We start from the raw sequence: 24,966 nt of genomic DNA on the forward strand, positions 1-24,966 counted from the left end.
TACATCTTTGTTGATACGCTGCTCCATGATGTTGTCATCTCTCACCTAGATTTTTGCAATAGCATCTTTCTCTGCTTCCACCCTTGCCCACAACAGTGTATTCTGAACAGGGTAACCAGAGTAATCCTTTGAAAACTTGTCATGTAATGTAATTTCTCTGCTGAAAACCTCCAATGGCATTTTATTACATCTGAATGCGAGACAAGTTCCTTACAATGACCAACATCTTGCCTGACTTCGCTGACTGCATCTCCCCGAGGCTTTCTCCACTTCATGCTCTTTCTACCCCAGATATGCCCAGCACTATGATTGCAACGGATGGCTGTGATAACTGTACAGGTTGTGCAGTACCCAATTGTAGAGAGCACCATTCACATTCACTGTCATCATAGATGTGCATATTTACTATCACACATTTCTGTCAAGTGGCAATGAAGTGTTTGGGGGAAGGAAGGCTATTTGGACTAGCAACAAAGCTGGTTCTATATTAGGGTTTTGAAAAATTATTTCTTCAGTGTTGAAATTCACACCCAGTTATACATTTGGGGAACTCTCGTACCTCCTTTATGTCACTATTCAAATGATACCTTCTCAAGGCCTATCCTGACCATCCTATTTAATATGCAACCTGCACTACCCTCTAACACACATATACAATTTCTGAAACCCCTAAGCCTGCTCTATTTTTCCCATAGCATTTGTCCCCTTCTAACATGCCATATTATTTACGACATTCACTGGTTTTTGTTTCTCTCCCCCCACTAGAATATATGCTCCCTGAGGACAAAGTTTTAGTTTAGTTTATTTATTAATGTATCTGGAGTAACTAGAATAGTGTCTGCCATATAGTAATTTTTGTTTAATGAATGAATGTCTAATGACTAAGACATTACCTTACCTAAGTTCTCTTGGTTTCTGCTCATCTGTCACTGTTGAAGTGAGGATTCAGTGATACCATAATGCTAACGTATGTGCTAAGCACACAGATGAAGCCCTTTTGATGTTATTTCTCATTGTATATTCTGCTGGTGGTAAAAGCAAGTGATGACCTCCAGAAAAGAAAGTGTCCAGTGCTCAGAGTCACATTCAAGACCAAGAAAGCATATTTGTTTTGAGATCAAAGGTGGAACATTGTGAACTTCAGAACCAAAGCCACTCTCCTGGCAAGGTACTCATATGTGCATGTACTGCTCTCTTTTTCTCCCTCTGTTTTTATCTCTTCCTAAAAAGCCTCTTTGTTGACATTATCCTCAGGCAGCAAAGAGGGCCCCAGGATCTTCAGGCTTATTTAGTACCTTAGAAAAAGGTACTAAATAAGTCTGAATTTAGTTCCTTAGAAAAAGAGAGAGTTTATGTCTCTCAGGGTCCATTTGAATCCCCCCAAAGAGGACTCTCTTGGTGCCTACCTGTGTCACATATGCAAGCCTGGATAAATCACTGTATCCAGGAGAATTGGCCAGTTTGGGACCTATTTACTCTTGATATGGAAAAGTCAGGGCTATGTGACGAAACCTTAGCAATGGAAGAAGCATCAATTAAAAAAAAAAAAAAAGGTGAACAAGCAGAAAAATTAACAAATATCTCAGAACTTAGAATAATGCCTGGATTATTGTGACACTCAATAAATGAACATGTGCATTATATTTTCATTATCTTGGTCATGTCTGTCAGCAGTTTATTGGTCTTTTCAGGGAACTATCTGTTTTATTTATTACCCACTTTTAAAACTTTTCCCTACTTCATTAATTGCTGATATTACCTTTACAAATTTCTTCCTTCTTTTTTCTTTTGGTTTTCTTCTGTTATTTTCTTTTTCAAAATTTTAATTGAATCTTAGTTCATTTAAATATTTTCCATCTTTTTTGTTTTTTAATAACTATATGTATTGGTAGCATCCCATATGTTTTGATGTATTATGTATTCATTGTTATATTTTTAAACAGATTTATAAACAATCTAGTTTCCTCTTTAGCTCAAGGAGATTATTTGTTTGTTATTGAAATCTAAACATTCTGAGCTATCTTTTTGTTGTAATTTCTAGTTTTATTATATTTTGGTCAGAGAATGTAGACCCTGAGATTTCTTCATTGGAGAATTTATTATGATTTAATTTATGACCTACTTGATCAAATTTTCTAAATGTTCCAAGAGTATTTGAACAATCTAATCTCTGTTGTATATATCTATCATTGCTTATTTTTTCATTTACATCTTCAATAACTTCACTTTTTTCTGTCTACTTGATCCATCAGTTTCTGAAAAGAGTATGTTCAAGGCTACTATTAAGTTTCTATAAATGTCTTTGTGTTTCCAAAGATTTTTGTAATACATATTGTACGGTTATAATTTTTGTACATAAACACTTAGGCTTAGTGTATCTTCTTTGTTATAATTAATGATCTTTTAAAATTCTACTTTCTCTGATATTAATATTACTGTTTATGCTTTATTTGAGTTATCATTTGCTAAGTTCAACCTGGTCTACCCTTACTTTTCAAATTTTTGGAACTAAATTTGGAGTCAGTTACTAAGGCATAATAAGTTTGGCACAGGGCATAATTGGGGGTAGCAGACATCTCACTACAGATATCCAGAGTCTGACTGGAAGGAGATGCACTTCCCTTCACTCCTTTCCTCTTCTTCAGTCACTGACCAGTGACAGTTACACGCTATCATTTGTACTCTTTTGTTTTGGAGCTTTTAACTCATTTCTACAGTGAAATGGTGGGGAGTAGAAGAGGAAAGACAGTGAGTTTAGCCTGAGTAGGTAAAGTGAACAAAGATGTCTTGGTGGTGGGGGGTGGGTAGGGGTGGAGGAGAAGTTATTCAGCTGTTCAAGATAGTGGGCAGCACCTTGGAAGCACTGTGGTCTTGAAAAGTGACAGGAGCAAGAGTATCTCCTTCACAACAGCCTCTGAGCCCAACCCTGCACACGTATCAATCATCTGCTCAAATACTGTGGGCTCCGGTTCTGTGAAGAGACACCAGTAATGTGGCCCTGAGATAGGTGCAGACCCTGAACAAGCCAGAAGGTCTACCTACCACACCTCCTACAAAAAATTCCCTCCTCCTTTTGGCCCCAGAGACAGACAGAGCATGTCTCTCAGTGCATTGGCAATTATGACATGTTTTACAACTATAAGAGCTAATACTTTAATGCCCAAATGGGGCACAGGGTGGAGGTGGGGAGAAGGGTCAGTTGCACCCCTCACCACTGCTTTCTGGTCTGGTGAGAGCCTCTAGGAAGGGCTCCAGAGGATTCTCAGGCACAAGGTGATAATAAAAATCAGATGAACAACTTCAGTTGGCTTTATTATTTTTGAAAACTCTCTATAGAAGATGCATCCTTTATTGCCTGCACCTAGGGCAGACTGCTTCCACAGCTCCCCCACCCCCACCTCTTGGGAAGCCACTGCTGAGTTCTCACACAGATCTCAAAAACTCACAATGCAGGTATCCCATAAAGTTCCACCATCCTCTTTTATTAAAAATTCCTCTCAAAGACATGTTATCTTTGTCTGCTATTTGAGGAAAGCTGAGAAATCTCATGTCTTCCTGCCTACAGGAGATTCCAGAGAGGAATGGGTACTGTTTCCTAGAAGATTAGGTAAGATTAGTCACAGAAAAGAGTTTAACCAGGAAGGCTTTGATCAAGGTCAGCAGAGTCCAAATGAGGCTTTCCATCAATAATCATAGTATTTTCTTCATTTGATATCAAAAAGAGGGAATTATCTCTATTATCCTGAACAAATTATTCAAAAGTATGTACCTAAGGCTCCTCTTTTTAAAAGATGAGTCAATAATATCTGCCCTGTATTTCCCCCCAAATTGTTCTGTAACAGTAAGAAGATGACCCAACAAAATCTGGGCAATGTGGCAACAAGAGTTGGACAGAACCTTTCCTGCCTATTACTCGCTGAGAAACAGGCCTCTTCGTCTGGACTTCTGGGCCTCCTATTCCAAAAGTAAAGAAATGACCTCTTACTAAAAGGTATCATCAACTGAAAAAGATACACAACATAAAAGCTGAGAATTATGTTTTATTCAGTAGACTTCCTAAGGACTTAAGCCCAGAAGATTGCTCTGAGGGACTGTTCTGAAGAGGGAAGGGAGGAGCCAGGATATGTAGGAGTTTTTGCAACAAAAACCAGGCTGTCGGAACATCAAAAGTGTACTGTTAATTAAAGAAAACCAGGGGCTTCCTTGGTGGTGCAGTGGTTGAGAATCTGCCTGCCAATGCAGGGGACGTGGGTTAGAGCCCTGGTCTGGGAAGATCCCACATGCCGCGGAGCAACTAGGCCCGTGCGCCACAACTACTGAGCCTGTGTGTCTGGAGCCTGTGCTCCGCAACAAGAGAGGTCATGATAGTGAGAGGCCCGCACACCGCGATTAAGAGTGGCCCCTGCTTGCCACAACTAGAGAAAGCCCTCGCACAGCAACGAAGACCCAACACAGCCAAAACTGAATAAATAAATAAATAAATAAATAATAAAAATTAAGGAATTCCTTAAAAAAAAAACAACCGAACAAGGAAAACCAGACATCTCAAGTTAATGAGTTTAGCTCTTTTCTACATATGGGGAAATGCAAGAGTCTGGCTCACTGAAATCATTCCTTCGATATCCACCTTGGCTATCTAAGGCCAGTATCATGTTCTTTTCCATCCTGAATCCCCTCAGGGTGCACTGCTGGAGGTGGCTGCAGTGGCTGAGGGCTTGATGGCTGCAACATCCTTTGTTTACTGATATGGCAGTCGTCCACAGTATATTCCACATGCTCCTACTGAGTATATATATATATACTCATTGTCTATTATTGTACAGACATGGATTTACTGGTCTTTATTTTCTTTGTGCTAAGTACATTTTGAACCAACACGAGCCTGATACCTTTATTATAATTATTACTATTTATTTTTTTGAAATAAGACATACCTACATAAAATTATATAAATCATAAGGGTATATAGGTCAATTATTTTTCACTAGTTAAGCATATCCATGTAATCAGCACCCAAATAAGAAATAGAGCATGAGCAGCACCCCAGAGGTCTTCCCCGTGTCTCCTTCCAGTTACTGTCAACCCTTCCTCCTAAGGGTAACCACTATCCTGACTAACACAGCCATAAATTAGTTTTCCTGGCAGCTCTTTAACAGAAGACACGCCACTTCCATGTAGTTGCTGATAGCTCCCTCATTTTTGCTATATAAGTGTTTTATGATTTAATAAAGGACAGGGAAAAGGTGGGTAGAGTACAAGACAGATACAGAAGATAGGACCGGAAATTATCTTCTCCATAAAATATTGTCAGTTAAGACCAGTGTGTCATTTCTAGTAGGCGTGTGATCTTGTAATATTTTTGGTAAAGGAAAGTTTAATGAAGTTGGAACTATTGTGTTTCTTTCGTCTCAGATAAATTGCAAAATACCATTTATAGAAATTTTTAAAGAGAAGGAAAGCATTTCTCTGTGGCTTAACTTGATACTTGTCCAAACTTGGAAGAATTAGAGATGTACTGTATAATATAACAGTGCCATCTTAGTTTTCTTAAAGCCCTTTTACTGCAATATCCCCCAAAGTACAAACAGAATCCAAATACCAGATCTTGCCCAGATCACCAATAAATTTCCTGGGTGAGGAGGAGAGAGTTGGGGGCAAGAGATGGGGGCAAGGGGAGGGACCAGGGACTTTGTGCCAACTGACTCAGGGCAGGAAACCTAGTTCCCTTTCCTTTCCCTCCATATCAAATTCTCAACTGCATTCCACTGTCTGACTGGGCTGACCACAGCTGTGGTTGTTTCCAAAACGAAGATGGAATCTAGCCACACTCGGATTTAGTATTCTCTAGAACTGCTGTTCTTCTGGGCATTATTTTTAGAAGTATCACATTGCATAGGTGCTTAATTTTTCTAACTGGCTTTTGGAAAATTTTGCAAATCCTTTTCACCCCTAAATATAAAAGACTGATGTAAGAGGCTTCTGTTCATTATATTTTTCCTTTGGGATATCCTTACCCCAATGGAAAAAGACAACATGATTGCTTGACCCAGCTATCTGCCTAAAATAATGTTGTTGGGGTTTTTTTCCAGAGTGGATACATTATAATAGCTCAACACAGCTACATACTTGAGCATAAGTCTACAAAGTGAGAGACTGTATGGTGACTTCTTGTTACAGCTCTATCTGATTTAAGTGAGAGACTGTATGGTGACTTCTTGTTACAGCTCTATCTGATTTAGATCTACCAACATTCTTAAGAGCTTATGGTGTATCAGGCACAGTGACACAGATGACAAAATGACAAATAAGAATTCGTCCCTGCCCATAGGAGCTCACAGAGCAAGTAGCACAACAAACACAAAACCAATAATTATCATACAACAATTGCTTGTTAAAATGAAAGTACTATGTATAATATTTTGCAGAAGAAGAACTTATTAACTCTCACAGAATGTATGGTCTGGGAGAAAGTCACAGAGGGGGTGTTACAGCAAAGACAAGGACCAGACATGCCAGAGAAAAGGAACAAAAAATGCAAAGGCCCAGAGGAATGGCATAGCCCACTGTTCTTCAGAAACTCAAAGGTGATGAAGATTGTCTCAGTGTAAGCTGAAGGGTAGCAGTTGGTGAGAATAAAGCAGAGGGTTGGGGTCAGATCATGGAGGGACTTCATCTTCTAAAGAGTTTTAAGCAAAGGGCCAATATGGTTAGATTTGCAGTTTAAGGATTGACTCTGGCATAAAAGAAGCTCAATTAGAGGAGAATGAAAATGGAAGCAAGAAGCTCAATTAAGAAATAGTGTTGATCTCAGGCTTAAAACATGCCAAGCCTTTAGTTTCATGCACACTCTCATTCTCATCCTGGCCCATTCTCTTGCTCACTCCCTCTCTTTTATTTTTATTACTGCCTTTCTTTCTCCATACCCCTATAACCCTTCCTCATGCTTTATATAACACTGTAGAAATCTTAGGAAAAATCCTTAAAAATATCCCACATCATCCCACAGCCAATATACCCAAGAATTAAAAAGAACTTAGAAAAAGAAGAGAGAGGTTAGTATGACCCATTGATATAATACGTCCTATTAATTTTTCCCATTATTATAAGTATGTTAGGGAAGGTACCCATTAAAAAATAGACTTGTCTGGTAGTCTATCTGCAGGCTTTGTTTAAATGATGGCAGACTTGGTAGCAGACCCAGATATGGTTTCACTACTATAACAAACAGCAAAGGAGAAAGTTTATCATTACTAGTGACCTGCTGGTATGCCTACCCTGCCCCAGGGCATTTGCTTGGCCTTTAGCCGTTGGCCAACCATCTCTGACCTGTCACTGGTTGTCCTCATGGGCTGTGACACAGGTGATTCCTCTGCATACTTCTGTATGGACTGGTTGGCATCTTTGTGTCCCGCTGCTATCTGGAAGGCATGGGTTTACAGGGGTAAAGGGAGGAGACCGTCTATGGTAGTGGAGCCTGCTCTATTTCTAGATATACAGATGGGCCACAGTTTGACCAGTTAGGGTGAACAAGACTTTGAAGAAAACTAGAAGACTGCCAAAGGATCCCCAGATGAACAGGTATAGATGAATCTAGCACGGAGAAATGATTTGCACTTTCAATATAAGTAGTGTATATGAATCTCAGGAGAGAGAAACACGGGGAATTTTTTTTAATCTAAAGTTATTATTTAAAATTTTCTTTAAGTCAAAATGTTCATTTATTTAGAAAATGTAAATGTAGTAGAAGGAGAGTTTGGGATATTTGTATTTGTGAAAGGGGAACAGTTTTGTTGTTGTTTCTTTTCTTTTTCTTTTTTCTTTCTTTATTTTTTTTAATACTGAGAAACACTGCTCTAACCTGCCTGTCTAATTCACCATGAATGGAAGAAAACACAGTAGAGTGATCAGCCAGAAGAAAATAAAAGCTCAAATTCAACACCTGATTCAGTGGTTTAGTAGATATCTTTCCTTCACTATGCTTCAGTTTTCCCTATAAAGCTAAGAAGTAACTCTTTGACTCTAAAAGGAAATGAATCCAGCTATTATCCTTTGCAAGAGATAGTCAGAAGGGCATGCCTTTAAAATTTGCATAAATATATGCAAAGCCTGTATGCAAGGAACAACTTAATAAAAAGTTTAAAGTGTATTCAAAGAACAAGGAAAACTTGTTCATTTCCTAAGTAGGTTTTGATATTTCCCTTTAAAGCAAAAATAAAATTTACTTGCTGCATAAAAATGAATTTATTAGGATCAAGAATTACATTGCATAATAAATAAGGGGTTTTTAGAGCTTTTAGAGATCCTGAATATTTCATTATGGCATAATGAAAAGAATACCAATTTATCAGTCAGAAAAATCTGGGTTCAAAATCCAACCTAAATTTCCACTGCTGGCCAAGATGGAGTAAGCCAACTACATCCTATCTCTCCTACTGATTACAGAACACTTGAGCAACACTATCAATCAACTTAACCTGCTTAACACTTAAAGGAAACTCCAACAACAGTAGAATATACATTTCTTTCAAGTGCACATGGAAATTCATGATGATAGATCAAATCCTGGGCCACTATGCAAATCATAACAAATTCAAAATAATTGAACAATAATAATTTGTTCTCTGATCAAAAGGAATTACATTGGAAATCAATTACTTTCTAGAAAATTTCCAAATGTTTGAAAATTAAATGGCACACTTTTAAATAATTCATGGGTCAAATAGGAAGTCTCAAAGAAAATCAGAAATTATTTTGAACTGACTGAAAATGAAAAAAAAACATATCAAAACTTATGGGATGCAGCTACAGCAGTGCTCAGAAGGAAATTTATAGCATTAAATGCTTACACTGGAAAAGAAGAAGGATGTGAAATCAATAATCTAAGTTTTAACGTGAAAATACCAGGAAAAAAAGCAAATTGAACTCAAAGTAAGCAAAAAAAAAAAAAAAGAAATGATAAATATAAAAGCATAAGTCAATAGAATTGGTTAAATAAAAATTAGAGGAAATCAAGGTAAAAAAAGTTTATTCTTTGAAAGATTGATAAAATTGATAAACCACTATCTAGATTGATCAAGAAAAAATAGAAGACCATAAACCTTACAGACATTAAAAGGGTAATAAGAGAATCCTACAAGCAACTCACTGCCCGTAAATTATACAACTCAGATGATTTGGACCAATTTTTGAAAGAGGTAAACTGTCAAAACTCATTAAAAAAAAATAGTTAATTTTCCTATAACTATTCATTGAATTTCACTTATAAACTTTCCAAAAATGGAAAATTCCGGCCTGGATGGTTTCATTGGTCAATTCTACCAAACATTTAAGAAAGAAAGAATAAAAATCTATACAAGTTCTTTCATAAAACACAAGAGGAGGGAACACTTCTCAACTCATTTTAGGAAGCCAATATTACCTTGATATCGAAACTAGAGAAAAGAAATAAAAAGCATACTTACTGGGAAGGAAGAAACAAAACAGTCTCTATTCACAGATGATAGAGCTGTCTATGTAGAAGCCCAAGAAACCTAAAAAAAAAAAAAAAAAAAAAGGTGAGTTTAGCAAATTCACAGGATAGAAGTCCAATACACAAAACAAAGCACATTTCTAAATACTAGCAATGAACATTTGGAAGTCAAAAATTTAAAAAACAGTCACAAGCATAGTGGCATATAGAGGATGGTCAATAAATATTTGTTGAATAAGTGTTCAATTTAGCTTTCAAATGTATTCTATTTTTGTTTTTCAATAAATTTACATTTCAAAATATGTTCTTCTGGGTGTTATTAACATGGTCTGATATACTCCAAAGTATAACAATTACTCATGGACAGTAGCAGCTGAGAATAAGCTAGGTAGCTAGAAGATAGCTAGAAGCTAGGCTTAAAACATTATAATGAATAGTCTACCTTAAGCTTCTAGTAGAATGTTAGTTTCCTATAACTCATATATAATATGCTCTGTACATTTGGGTCAATTAACGTATATCAGAAATATTGAAAAATTACATTCTATTTGCATTGTCTTAATGATCTTACGTACATTGAATTTATTCATCTTTCAACACAAATAAGGAAGAAAAATTCTCAAGAATAACATTGCTAATAATAGCAGGAGATTAGGTCTTCAAATATTAGCATTATACATCCATTCCAACCCTCCATTTAGAATGAGAAACCACAGTATTTCTTGTTAGATAGGAATACATCTTTCATGAAGTTATCACATATTTATTGGTTATTTGTGATTAATTTTACTTTTGCATTATTATATTCATAAAACTGCAGTTCTTTTTAATAGCTATAGCACATATTCTATTTTAGTGGGTGAAACAGAGAAGGTTTAAGGTCTTTCTTTGAGGCACCAAGACGCAAACATCATTCATCTTAAAGCACTCAGTAATAAAACTATTTGTATCCAACTGTTCAAGCAGACAAATGGTCTATAAATCTATAAATAAAAAAAATGAAATAAGAGCTTAAAATGCTAAATATATAACCAGTTCATCTCTTGATATAGAGAAAATGGTTGCTTTATATATAAAAATTGTACTTAAGATTTCTTTTTATTTCAGAAATGAAATTGAGTTATTTGTGGTGAGGTGGATGGACCTAGAGTCTGTCATACAGAGGGAAGTAAGTCAGAAAGAGAAAAACAAATACCATATGTTAACACATATACATGGAATCTAAAAAAAAAACTGGTTCTAATGAACCTAGGGGCAAGACAGGAATAAAGACACAGACCTACTAGAGAATGGACTTGAGGACATGGGGAGGGGGAAGGGTAAGCTGGGACGAAGTGAGAGAGTAGCATTGACCTATATACACTACCAAATGTAAAATAGATAGCTAGTGGGAAGCAGCTGCATGGCACAGGGAGATCAGTTCGGTGCTTTGTGACCACCTAGAGGAGTGGAATAAGGAGGGTGGGAGGGAGACGCAAGAGGGAGGGGATATGGGGATATACCTATGCATATAGCTGATTCACTTTGTTATACAGAAGAAACTAACACACCACTGTAAAGCAATTATACTCCAATAAAGATGTTTAGAAAAAGATTTCTTTTTATTTCAACACAAACACTTATTTGGCTTGTGGTCTATAATCAGAAGATATTCATCATAAATCACTATTCTTGCACTGAATGGAAAATTTCAACTAGAAATAAGGAAGACAGTCAATGACTCACTTTGAAATCACCAAGAGAAAAGCCTTAATTATTTTGAAATCTATGGTTTTTTATTTCCTTCCTTTATATGGTTGCTTTTGTTTGCATAATTTTAGAGTGATTTTAAGTTAACACTGTCATTGTTCCATAGAATAAAACTGCTGTTACAGTGATAGTTTGGAAGCATGTGAGCATTGGGGAGGTAAATTAATGTAGTCAATAAGCTTTAGCTTTTTTTAATCAGAAAGACTTAAGTTTAAATCCAAGTTCTCTCACTTATTTGCTATGTGACTTACACAGTAAATTATTTAACCTCTTTGAGCTTTGTTTGGCTGTTTTTTCTAACCTTAAAATGAGAATAATACATAACATTGAGTTGTATTAGAAGAGATGTATTGTTGAGAAAATTAAAAGAGATAGTATGTAAAATTCCAGGTGCATGATTTCTCATTAGATGGCACTTTTTATTATTATCTAGTCTGTCCTTACATAATTATATAAGCCCATGTATTTTAAAGAGTTCACATATTTTAGTTTTTACTCTTGGATCTCTTTTGTCTGGTGAGCCTCATTATATCTTGTAGGGGAGGATCACTGGACGCAGCTATTCCTTTTTAACCAATTTTCAGAAGACCAGTGGGGATTGTGTATAGCAGACACAGCTGGCTGTCTACTCAAGTGGCTTTCAAACTCTGATCTGTACTAAGAAATTCATTTTACATCATGACCGAATATACACACAGATAACTCATAAATTTCGTAAACCACGTTAGTGCCAACTAAGTATGATGAGCTTATTATTTCTACTTATTTTATTCCATTTTATTTAATTTTTTAATGTCAATTACTCTCCATTAAATTGCTTTCACGATCCACTAATGGGTTGCGATCTAAAATTTGAAAAATATTATTTTACCCAATACCCGTCCCCTTCCTCCTTAATTCTTTGCTTAAAAACTTCATTCAGAAGTGACTTCAAATAATATATCCCTTCAATGAAGTCAATCCAGTTTAAAGGCAAATACTGATTGGGCTGCCCTTGCTGATGATTAGTTCGGGGTGTGCATATAGTATAGTTCTGACCAATGTGAGGAGAGTAAGGAGAGATTATCTCTCTGGTTTCTTTTCTTATAAGGGCACGGAGTCCCATTCATGAGAATTCCATTCTCATGACCTAATCACCTCCGAGAGGCCCCCATTCCTAACACCATCACACTGGGGATCAGGATTTCAACATATGAATTTGAGGGGAGCTGGGGGTGGGGACAGAAACATTCAATCCATTGCACCTGGGAAAAAAGATCTTAATATAGATAGGTAGAAAAAGGAGCAACTCTTTATCCAAATTCACTGCCCCTAAAAAACTAGTTGGTTATCATTTAATTATGGTCAGTTGTCCACCAACCCATAAGTAAAATCTTTTATATAGAATGATATATAAACTATGCCATGCTCTTTAGTGAACTGAAATTTGAAATAGCAAATATTTCTTGTTGTTTCTAATAAATGGTTATAAAAAGGTGATTGTCAGCAATTTGCAAACGCACTTCAATAAGCAATATGCTACTCATTATTTTTAAAGTGCACATTAAATGTAAAGACCTAATGTTAGCAACCTTGGGGGTAAAAGCAATGATTAGTAAACCTTTGTTTTTCTTGTTTAGAGTTAAGGCTTTCAAGTATGGCTACTTTCATATATGACAGAATCACTGACTAGGCATTGAAAAAAATTCAGTCAGCTATCTGGTTGATTAATATAGAGGATATGTGGTATCCAGTTAAACTATTTTCTATAGCTGCTTCAAGTGATGTTAGGTGGGTTTGCTGTTATGGCTGCATTCAGCTGGTGGCTAAGCTGAGCAAGAAAGTTCAAGAAGGTCTCTCTCATGTGTGTGGGGCTTTGGTGTTATTGACTGGGGCATTTCAGTTATTCCCTGTGTAGCATTTCTTTCCACGTAGTGCCTGCCTCCAAGGATCTGCCACATCTCTAGAAGGATAGCTTGGACTTCTCAAGATACCATGTTCCAGTTTTAAATATCTCTATACATTGATTTCATCTGAGAAGTAAAATTAATTTACTTTTGGAATAGCTCCTCATTTATTTTCATTTCCCATTGTGAAAATAAATTGAGGTGTCCAGACTTAAATTTGGAAAATATTTTTAACTTTACAAAAGTATTTTCCAAAAGTAACAAAGACTTCTGTTTTTTAAACACAAAAAACATGTTCTCAGGGAAATGTGTCTTGAAAGGAGAAAAAGGAATTTTTTCCCCTAAGATTATAAAACATTAGGCTACTTGGTTCAATGTATTGTCTCCCCTTCCTTCCTTCCTTCCTTCCTTCCTTCCTTCCTTCCCTTCCTTCCTTCCTTCCTAAGTGCTTTAAAATCAGAATTTATTGTGTGTTAAATTATTAAAAGTTTCTCTAGAGTTTCCTAAAGCGTTTGTGAAATGTTTGCTTGAGAAACTGGAGGAAAAAAAGGTTACAATAGCAAACATTTAATAACATATCACTGTGAAAAAAAATCCTCTATAGTAAGTTATAAAAAGATTAGATAATCTTCTCTGAGAATGGAAGAAATCTAGACTTTAAAAAATTCCATTATCTTTACAATCCATTATACTTAGACTTAAAAAATCCCTGAGGTTAACAAAGCAATTTTTCTCAGATTCAGGATAGTATAAAATTCCAAATATGTAATCAATTAAAGAAAAAGGAGCCATCAATAATTAGAAAATTTGAGTCTATTTGCAGCATTGTCAAGGATATACATGTGTTAAAAGAAACCATTGCCCTTGATAATAAGATTGTAAACATTGTTATTGGTGTCAAGAGGAAATAAGATAAATATTCTTTTATACATATTTGAGTTGTTTTTTGAACTCCCAGCAGAGAACCAGTTGGTATCAACACTTTCATACAGGATAATCAAACATAAATTATTTCTTAAGTAATAAATAGTTAGCTTTCACTCTAAAAATTTAACCAGAACTTTCACTCATGTTCTTCTCTGCTTCAGAAATTAACAGTTGTTTGTTAAATGCTCATGGATGCTTGTTATGACTGTACTGTATTACAATAACATAAATATTTATAATATACTTAATAACAAAATAGATATTACCTCTAAGTTTAACTTATATTCAAGCTTAAAAAAGTAGTATTAAATTTTCAAAGCTTTTTATGATGAGTCTAGAGAGGAAAGTAAAATATGTAGATGTCATCTCTTATAAACTCTTAGCACATCCAGAAGCCTAAGAAGTATTCTCTACCATTTTTTATTCCCATCTTTATCAGCCAGAAAAATATTTTCAATGTCATAAATGATCTTGGGGCAAAGACAAAGGCCCAAAGTGCCAACAATAAAACACAGTATCAGGGTTATAATAAATTAGAGGCTGTAAGACCCTTTAAGATTTTAGAATGATGTCAAGCAATGCCTCATAGGCCCTGAAGGATACAGAATAAATACTGTGGGCATTTTCTACAGCACTTGGATTCTCAGCCCAAGGTAGGAGGGGCCTGCCTAGAAGAGATTTATGGAAGTGGCTTTTGTCTAATGGGGTGGACTAATTTGCTAAATAAGGCTCACACAATTTTTAAGAAAATTATATTGATGAAGATACCATCAGTCAACTAAAGGAGAAGCAGTTCAAAAGGAAAAGTCTGTCCCCCCAATTCTCTACAAGTCTTTTCTTCTTAAGTCTTTTTCTCTTAAGCTCTCCTCTGCAAACAAAATTATTTCTGTATCAATTATCTATTGCCACATAAAAAAAATCCCAAAACTTACTGGCTTAAAACAAATGATTTTAAAATTTCTCATGTTTCTGTGGATTGACTGGTCATTCTTCTGTTTCAAATGGTGTCAGCTGGAATCACTCACATGGCTGTATTCAGATGGTTGCTAAGCTGAGCTAGAAGGTTCAAGAAGACCTCTCTCACTTGTCTGAGGCCTTGAAAATGTGATTGATTGGGGCATCTCATTTCTTCCCTATATGGCCTTTCTCTCCATGTGGTATCTCTAGGGATTCCCCATGTGATCCTTCTCTCCAGCAGGATAGCATGGAATTCTAGCATGATGGCTCAGGACTCCAGCAGCATGAAAATGGAAACTGTCAGGCCTTATTTTCACCACATTTTATTGGTCAAAGTAAGTTACAAGGCCGGCCTAGATTGAAGGGGAAGGAAAATGGACCCCACTCCTCGAAGAGAAGAGTGGTATGCTTGTACGGGGAGGGGAAGAATTATTTGGGGGCCATCTTTGACAACTATCATAGTCCACCATCTGGCCACAATTCTTGTCCCACCTACATGCAAAACTATACTCACCCCGTACCCTAAAAGTCTCGTCCCATGATGACATTAGTTTAAGTTCAATCTCTTATCATCTAAATCAGGTCCAGATGTGGAGAAAATGCCTCAGGTATTGTTCCTCAGGTGCAGCTACTTGGGGGTGGCTTCTCTCAGTCCAGATTTTCTAGGATAGAAAAACCACACAAACACTCCCAGTCAGAAAGGGGGTCAGGGAAACGGGAGACACAAAACTACAATTGTTGTTGAGGGCCTCTACACTAAAGGCAACGGATAGTCTTTGATTGTGGTTCTGTTCATCCCTTTAGTGGTGATTTCCTAATCCATCCCTCACCTTGCTTCTTGGCTCCTCCCTCTGGGATTCTGGCTCTGCCCGCCAGTCATTCTTCCTTTTTCCTAAGAAAAGGAAAGCACTGGGTTGGAAATATTTCCTTTAAACTCTTCTTTTAAATTGAACAGTTCCTTCGTTAGCTCATTTCTCTCTTCTTGTACATTATCATCCGTAGCTGTACAAAGTTAATTGGTACTTTCATCACTCTGCCTGGAAATCTCCTTAAGAGATCTATAAACTCACCAAGTTCACTTTCTATGTTCTTTGTTATGGCAGGCAGAAGTATTGCCAAGCATTCTGTTACCATATAACTCAGGTCCTACATTTTCCCCCATTTAATAATTTCCTTACTGACTTTTTCCACCCTCTACTAAGAGTCTGTTTACTATTCTTCAAGGCTAATAGCCTTCTAACCACCTGTATTATGTTTCTCCTGCTTGTGTAGTATAACACGAAACTTAGCAGGCTTAACCAACACAAATTTATTATTATATAGTTCTGTAGGTTAGAAGCACAACACTGATCTCACAGGAATAAAATCAAGATGTTGGCTGAACAATATTCCTTTCTGGAGGCTCTTAGAGAAGAATATGTTCCCTTGCCTCTTCCAGCTTCTAGAGGCTGCCCACAGTCTTTGGCTTGTGGTTCCCCTCGCCCATCTGCAAAGCCAGCAACAGAGTCTTAATTTCGTATCACTCTGACCTCCTCTTATGTATCCCTCTTCCACTTTAAGGACCCTTGTGTTTATATTGGCCCATCTGGATAACCCAAGGTAACCTCTACATCTCAAGAACCTTAATCACATCTGCCAAGTCCCTTTTACCATGTAAGGTAACATATCCATAGTTTCTGGGGATTAGGATGTGGATATCTTGAGGTAGGGGAGCATTATTCCGTCTACCACAATCACCTTTCAGCCTCCACTAGCAGTCTTCTTGACACTCTTCCAATCCCCAACCTGCTATCTAGTCTTAAAGCCAGTACCATATGTTTCTGCATTTTGTTAAGATTACATGCTACTCCAGATGCCAATTTCTCTATCTGTTGCTGAATAACAAATCACCCCCAAAAATGTAGTGTTTTAAAATAATAACAATCATTTATAAATTCTCTTAATTCACTGTTTGTTTATATTTTTTGCTCCCCATGTGTGCTGGGGTCACTTCTGCAGCTGCATGCAGCTGATCTCACTCAGTCACCAAATGTAGGAAGGGCAGGACCTGAAGCAAAGTGGCTCTCTGCAGTTGAGCTAGACTGTGAAGAAACTGGAAGCTGGAGGTTGCTGACCTCATTCAGCAAGCCCTTTCTTGAAGATGAATCTGGACAGCATATCTCTTTGCTTACCACAATCCACCCCTTGCTTCATATAGGTCTATTTCTCCATGTATGTTTAGGAAGCAGCTCCTACAAGAGTGAAGGGGCCTCTTTTCCTGAGGGGAACTTAGAAGATAGAGGTTAGTGGGACAAACTACAGTCCCTACTGCTGTAGTAAGGCTGTAGAATACTTGTCATCTCCCCCCTCCACTATCAATTCTAGATTTCCCTCACCCTCCACTACCACCTCTGCTGCTGTTGTTGGCTTACCTGGTGTTGTGACCTAGACCCTCATTCCCTGAGGGGTCTGAGTTTCTGCCATCATGCATTTATCAGGATGGAATTGCTATACCTTCTCTTTATATTCACAATTTGTTAAGTGGGCTCCATATTTACTCTTTCCTACCTTAATGGTGAGTGTAACAGGATCCCTATCTCCTTCTGATGATCAGAGTCAATTATCCCTGGCAAGAAGGTGTCCCCTTTTCTTGCCTGCTGGTCTCTGGGCACAAGGAGCCCAAAGTACCCAGGTAGCAGCTGCAGCTTATATTTAAATGGAATTTTTGCTCTATTTCTTAGAAGTGTATCCCTTTTAGGGACCAAGACCTCTCAATATGCAGAGTTCAGAGTTGTGAAGACAGGAAACATAAATAGCACTTTAAGGGTCCTTAGAAGTGATTGTAAGGGCTAGGGACACTTCTGCTTTCACCCCTTGGCTCCTAGACCCATATTTTTTGTACGGAGGCACAGTGCCATACAAATATCTTTGATCCAATGCATATAATACATCTTGGAGTATGGCATCTCACTCTTTCAGAGTATTGCCTCTGAACTGGCATTCAGCTGTATCTTCAGCAGGTTGCTCCGAGGCCCTATCAAGCTGGCAGTTTCTGGGTGGTGAGATACGTGACATTATCAGTGGATCCTGTGGATAAGGGTCCACTCCTGCACTTCCTTTTTTTGCAAAACAGGTTCCCTGGTTTGATGTGACATTATGTGAGATCTCATGCTAGTGAATCTAATATTACATAACACTCAGATGGTGGTACTGGCTGAGGCTCTTTGGGTAGGAAAAGCAACCCCATATCTGGAATATGTGTCTACTCCCGTAACAAGAAACAGGTGGTCACTCCAGGATGGAAGGGGCCTAACGTAGCCAACTTGACACTTGGTCTCAAGGAATGGTGTCATATCGGGAGCTCAGTGTTGCTCTCTATTGCTGGCAGTTTGGGCATTCAGAAGCAGCAGAAGCTAAATTAGCCTTGATCAGTTGAACCCACACTCTGTCTTCATCCCTTCTCCAGTGGACACTCCATTCATATGCCCAAGGGCCAGCACCAGTTGGCCAATGACTGAGGCAGATGATGTCAACTGGGCAATTTATTCAGTCTTCTTTATTGTTTAGTGCCTCTTCAGTAGTGGATGCTCTCTGGTGGGTGTTACATGGGATACAAAGACCTTCACTGTTCATGCTCACGCTCAGTGCCAATATGTCCATCCATAGGCCTCTATTTCAGACTTCCTGTGGTTGATCTTCCAATATTTCTTCTCCTAGGACAATCGCCAGTTCAGCCACTCAGACTACTCAGTTCTGGACAAGCTTTGTGTGCAACTAAAGAGGCCCACTTTCTGTAGAGCATCAGTGGTACTTAGCCATCCAATTCTGGTATTCTTAACTCTATGAGTTCCTTCATGAGTCTCAAGTACCTGATATCCTGCACTCACTAGTTCATTCTCTTCCACAGGTGAACTCTCATTTTACCATTGGTGAAAGCTGCCACCTTGAGCCAGGGGCTCCTTATGTTCCATGTGCCACATGTGATGGGTTCCTCACGGGCATCTTAGACCACTACTGGGACCAACTGTCACCGTTCTGTTCTTTGAAGATCCTGAGATGGAATTTGGGCTGCAAGATATTTATCACAGAGCACTTGTCAAGGGAAGGGGAAGAAGCAGATTGTGCAGAGGAAGAAGTCAAGCTGCAAAGGAGGAAGCTCTGGAGTGAGTTTTGCCTGACATAATGTGATGCATTAGGCTGAAATGGCAAGGGTTTTACATCCCCATTGTGTTCGGTCCTCAGATCTAGGGAAGATGTGACCTCAGGTAAAGTGTTTTCTATAGCTGCTGCAGATGAAGTGCTGACAGCTGGAGAATTTCTGTCCTCCACACTTCCTGAGGTTCATCAAGTCTTTCCTGGAAGGGGGATCAAGGCAGCACATCTCCATATCTATCAGAGCACCTAATCCATTTGCAAATCATCTTTGGCTCTAACTTCAAATATATCCAGGATCTGACCATTCCTTACCACTCTTTTATTATCATGACTGCTCTTGTCCAAGCAAGTATCATCTTTCACATGGACTATTGAAATAGTATTCTAATTAATCTTCCTACTTAACTCCTCACCCTCTTACAGTCTATTTTTCACAAATGAGTCAGAATAATCCTTTAAAAATATAAGTCAAATCTTGTCACTCCTTTGCTTAAACCCTCCAATGGCTTCATATCTCACTCAGAGTAAAATCCAAACAACTACCATGGTCTCCAAAGCATTAAAGATGTGACCCCTTATCCCTACTCCACTATGATCCAGTCCTCAACCACTTTTTCCTCTCCAACAAGTTGGTCCAGCTAAACTGGCCTCCTTCCTATTTCCCAAACATGCCAACTATATTGTTGCCTCAGGGCCTCTGCACATACTTGTTCCCTTTCCTCAGAATGCTATTCTTTGTGTTATCTGCACACTCACTTTCTCTCCCTTCATTCAGGTCTCTGCTCGATTCTACCTTATTGAGGCTTTCCAAGATGACCTTATTTAAAATAGCATCTCTTTAGTGCACCAGTCACTGTTTGTCTCTTACTCTGCTTTACTTTCCTTCTTAGCACTTATTACCTAATGTGCTATATCCATTACCTAGAAAAGAATCTGGCATGTAGCAGGCAACCAAAAATTTCTGTTGAATCCTGGGATTTCCCTTTGCTGCTTTCTTGATGCCCTCTCCTCCCTTTTGGTTTCTCCCTTCTTTTCTTTCCCCATATCTCCTCCCTCTTGGGTCTCCCTCCCACCCTCCCTATCCCACCACTCTAGGTGGTCACAAAGCTCAGAGCTAATCTCACTGTGCTATGCGGCTGCTTCCCACTTGCTATCTATTTTACCTTTGGTAGTATATATAAGTCCATTCCACTCTCTCACTTTGTCCCAGCTTATGCTTCCCCCTCCCCATATCCTCAAGTCCATTCTCTACTTCTGTGACTTTATTCCTGTTCTGCCCCTAGGTTCTTCAAAACCTTTATCTTTTTCTTTTTTTAGATTCCATACATATGTGCTAGCATACGGTATTTATTTTTCTCTTTCTGACTTACTTCACTCTGTATGACAGTCTCTAGGTCCATACACCTCACTACAAATAACTCAATTTCGTTTCTTTTTACGGCTGAGTAATATTCCATGGTATATATGCGCCACCTCTTCTTTATCCATTCATCTGTCAATGGACACTTAGGTTGCTTCCATGTCCTGGCTTTTGTAAATAGAGCTGGCTTCCATGTCCTTCCATGTCCTTCCATGTCCTGGCTATTGTAAATAGAGCTGCAATGAACAACATAGTACATGACTTTTTTGAATTATGCTTTTCTCAGGGTATATGCCTTGTATGGTAGTTCTATTTTTAGTTTTTTAAGGAACCTTCGTACTGTTCTCCATAGTGGCTGGGTAAGTTTACATTCCCACCAATAGTGCAAGAGGGTTCCCTTATCTCCACACTCTCTCCAGCATTTCTTCTTTGTAGATTTTTTGATGATGGCCATTCTGACTGGTGTGAGGTGACACCTCATTGTAGTTTTGATTTGCATTACTCTAATGATTAGTGATGTTGAGCATCCTTTCATGTGTTTGTTGGTAATCTGTATACCTTCTCTAGAGAAATGTCTGTTTAGGTCTTCTGCCCATTTTTGGATTGGGTTATTTGTTTTTTGATATTGACCTGCATGAGCTGCTTGTAAATTTTGGAGATTAATCCTTTGTCAGTTGCTTTATTTGCAAATATTTTCTCCCATTCTGAGGGTGGTCTTTTCATCTTGTTTATGGTTTCCTTTGCTGTGCAAAAGTTTTAAGTTTCATTCGGTCCCATTTGTTTACTTTTTTTGTTTATTTCCAATTCTCTAGGAGGTGGGTCAAAAAGGATCTTCCTCTGATTTATGTCGTAGAGTATTCTGCCTATGTTTTCCTCTAAGAGTTTTATAGTGTCTGGCCTTATATTTAAGTTTTTAATCCATTTTGAGTTTTTTTTTCTCTACAGTGTTAGGGAGTGTTCCAATTTCATTCTTTTATATGTGGCTGTCCAGTTTTCCCAGCATCACTTACTGAAGAGGCTATCTTTTGTCCATTGTATATTCTTGCCCCCTTTATCAAAGATAAGGTGACCATATGTGCATGGGTTTATCTCTGGGCTTTCTATCCTGCTACATTGATCTATAGTTCTGCTTTTGTGCCAGTACCATATTGTCTTGATAACTGTAGCTTTCTAGTATAGTCTGAAGTCAGGGAGCCTGATTCCTCCAGCTCTGTTTTTCTTTCTCAAGATTGCTTTGGCTATTCGGAGTTTTTTGTGTTTCCATAGAAATTGTGAAATTTTTCATTCTAGTTCTGTGGAAAATGCCATTGGTAGTTTGATAGGGATTGCATTGAATCTGTAGATTGCTTTGGGTAGTATACTCATTTTCACAATGTTGATTCTTCCAATCCAAGAACATGGTATACCTCTCCATCTGTTTGTATCACCTTTAATTTCTTTCATCAGTGTCTTATAGTTTTTTGCATACAGGTATTTTGTCTCCTTAGGTGGGTTTATTCCTAGGTATTTTATTGTTTTTGTTGTAACGGTAAATGGGAGTGTTTCCTTAATTTCTCTTTCAGATTTTTCATCATTAGTGTATAGGAATGCAAGAGATTTCTGTGCATTAATTTTGTAACTTGCTACTTTATCAAATTCAACGATTAGCTCTAGTAGCTTTCTGGTAGCATCTTTAGGATTCTCTATGTATAGTATCATGTCAACTGCAAACAGTGACAGCTTAACTTCTTTTTTTCCAATTTGGATTCCTTTTATTTCATTTTCTTCTGTGATTGCTGTGGCTAAAACGTCCAAAACTATGTTGAATAATAGTGGTGAGAGTGGACAACTTTGTCTTGCTCCTGATCTTAGAGGAATGGTTTCGTTTTCTCACCATTGAGAACCATGTTGGTGTGGGTTTGTCATATGTGGCCTTTATTATGTTGAGGAAAGTTCCCTCTATGCCTATTTTCTGCAGGGTTTTTATCATAAATGGGTGTTGAAGTTTGTCAAAAGCTTCTTCTGCATCTATTGAGATGATATGGTTTTCTTCTTCAGTTTGTTAATATGGTCTATCACATTGATTGATTTTTGTATATTAAAGAATCCTTGCATTCCTGGGATAAACCCCACTTGATCATGGTGTATAACTCTTTTAATGTGCTTTTGGATTCTGTTTGCTGGTATTTTGTTGAGGATTTTTGGATCTATGTTCATCAGTGATATTGGCCTGTAGTTTTCTTTTTTGGTGACATCTTTCTCTGGTTTTGGTATCAGAGTGATGGTGGCCTTGTAGAATGAGTTTGGGAGTGTTCCTGCCTCTGCTATATCTTGGAATAGTTTGAGATGGACAGGTGTTAGCTCTTCTCTAAATGTTTGATAGAATTCACTTGTGAAGCCATCTGGTCCTGGGTTTTTGTTTGTTGGAAGATTTTTAATCACAGTCTCATTTTCCGTGCTTGTGATTGGTCTGTTTATATTTTCTATTTCTTCCTGGTTCAGTCTCAGAAGGTTGTGCTTTTGTAAGAATTTGTCCATTTCTTCCAGGTTGTCCATTTTATTGGCATAGAGTTGCTTGTAGTAATCTCTCATGATCCTTTGTATTTCTGCAGTGTCAGTTGTTACTTCTCCTTTTTCATTTCTAATTCTATTGATTTGAGTCTTCTCCATTTTTTTCTTGATGAGTCTGGCTAATGGTTTATCAATATTTTTAATCTTCTCAAACAACTAGCTTTTAGTTTTATTTATCTTGCTATCATTTCCTTCATTTCTTTTTCATTTATTTCTGATGTGATCTTTATCATTTCTTTCCTTCTGCTAACTTTAGGGTTTTCTTGTTCTTTCTCTAATTGCTTTAGGTGTAAGATTAGGTTGTTTATTTGAGATGTTTCTTGTTTCTTGAGGTAGGATTGTATTGATATAAACTTCCCTTTTAGAACTGCTTTTGCTGCATCGCATAGGTTTTGGGTCGTCATGTTTTCATGGTCATTTATTTCTAGGTATTTTTTGATTTCCTCTTTGATTTCTTCAGTGAGCTCTTGGTTATTATGTACTGTATTGTTTAGCCTCCATGTGTTGTATTTTTTATAGATTTTTTTCCTGTTACTGATATCTAGTATCATAGCATTGTGGTCAGAAAAGATATGTGATACAATTTCAATTTTTAAAAATTTACTAAGGCTTGATTTGACCCAAGGTATGATCTATCCTGGAGAATGACCCATGAACACTTGTGAAGAAAGTCTATTCTGTTGTGGTTTTTTTTTTATTCTGTTGTTTTTGAATGGAATGTCCTATAAATATCAATTAAGTCCATCTTGTTCAATGTGTCATTTAAAGCTTGTGTTGCCGCTCCAGAGCCCGTGAGCCACAAATACTGAAGCCCACACGCCAAAAGCCCGTGCTCCAAAACAAGAGAAGCCCACACACCTCAATGAAGAGTAGCCCCCACTCACCACAACAGAGAAAAGCCCGTGTGTAGCAACAAAGACCCAACACAGCCAAAAATAAAATAAAATAAATAAATTTAAATAATAATAATAATAAAATAAATAAAGCTTGTGTTGCCTTAGTTATTTTCAGTTTGGATGATCTGTCCATTGGTGAAAGTGGCCTGTTAAAGTCCCCTACTATGATTGTGTTACTGTCGATTTCCCCTTTTATGGCTGTTAGCATTTGCCTTATGTTTGAGGTGCTCCTATGCTAGGTGCATATATATTTACAATTGTTGTATCTTCTTGGATTGATCCCTTGATCATTATGTAGTGGCCTTGTCTCTTGTAATAGTCTTTATTTTAAAGTCTATTTTGTCTGATATGAGAATTTCTACTCCAGCTTTCTTTTGATTTCCATTTGCATGGAATATCTTTTTCCATCCCCTCATTTTCAGTCTGTATGTGTTCCTAGGTCTGAAGTGGGTCTCTTGTAGACAGCATATATACAGGTCTTGTTTTTGTATCCATTCAGCCAGTCTATGTCTTTTGGTTGTAGCATTTAATCCATTTACATTTAAGGTAATTATCGATATATATGTTCCTATTATCATTTTCTTGTTTCAGGTTTGTTATTGTAGGTCTTTTCCTTCTCTTGTGTTTTCTGCCTAGAGAAGTTCCTTTAGCATTTGTTGTAAAGCTGGTTTGGTGGTGCTTAATTCTCTTAGCTTTTGCTTGTCTCTAAAAGTTTTAATTTCTCCGTCGAATCCGAATGAGATCCTTGCTGGGTAGAGTGATCTTGGTTGTAGGCTTTTCCCTTTCAGCGCTTTAAAAATGCCCTGCCACACTCTTCTGGCTTGCAGAGTTTCTGCTGAAAGATCAGCTGTTAACCTTATGGGGATTCCCTTGTATGTTATTTGTTGCTTTTCCCTTGCTGCTTTTAATATTTTTTCTTTGTATTTAATTTTTGATAGTTTGATTAATATGTGACTTGGCGTGTTTCTCCTTGGATTTATCCTGTATGGGACTCTCTGTGCTTCCTGGAGTGATTGACTATTTCCTTTCCCATATTAG

The 24,966-nt window shown here is 37.6% G+C and overlaps 1 long non-coding RNA gene across 1 annotated transcript; it reads right to left on the reverse strand.

The window, feature by feature from the left end:
• Nucleotides 1-7,240: 7,240 nt before the first annotated feature.
• On the reverse strand, nucleotides 7,241-20,158 carry LOC117197218 (uncharacterized). Its single transcript, XR_004477756.2, has 4 exons — nucleotides 15,819-20,158; nucleotides 15,503-15,650; nucleotides 9,462-9,530; nucleotides 7,241-7,418 (listed from the first exon to the last, which is right to left on the reverse strand). It is a non-coding gene; the product is annotated as an uncharacterized LOC117197218 (long non-coding RNA).
• Nucleotides 20,159-24,966: the final 4,808 nt, after the last annotated feature.

Source organism: Orcinus orca, chromosome 2 (assembly GCF_937001465.1).
Source record: "Orcinus orca chromosome 2, mOrcOrc1.1, whole genome shotgun sequence".
NCBI classification, from domain to species: Eukaryota; Metazoa; Chordata; class Mammalia; order Artiodactyla; family Delphinidae; genus Orcinus; species Orcinus orca.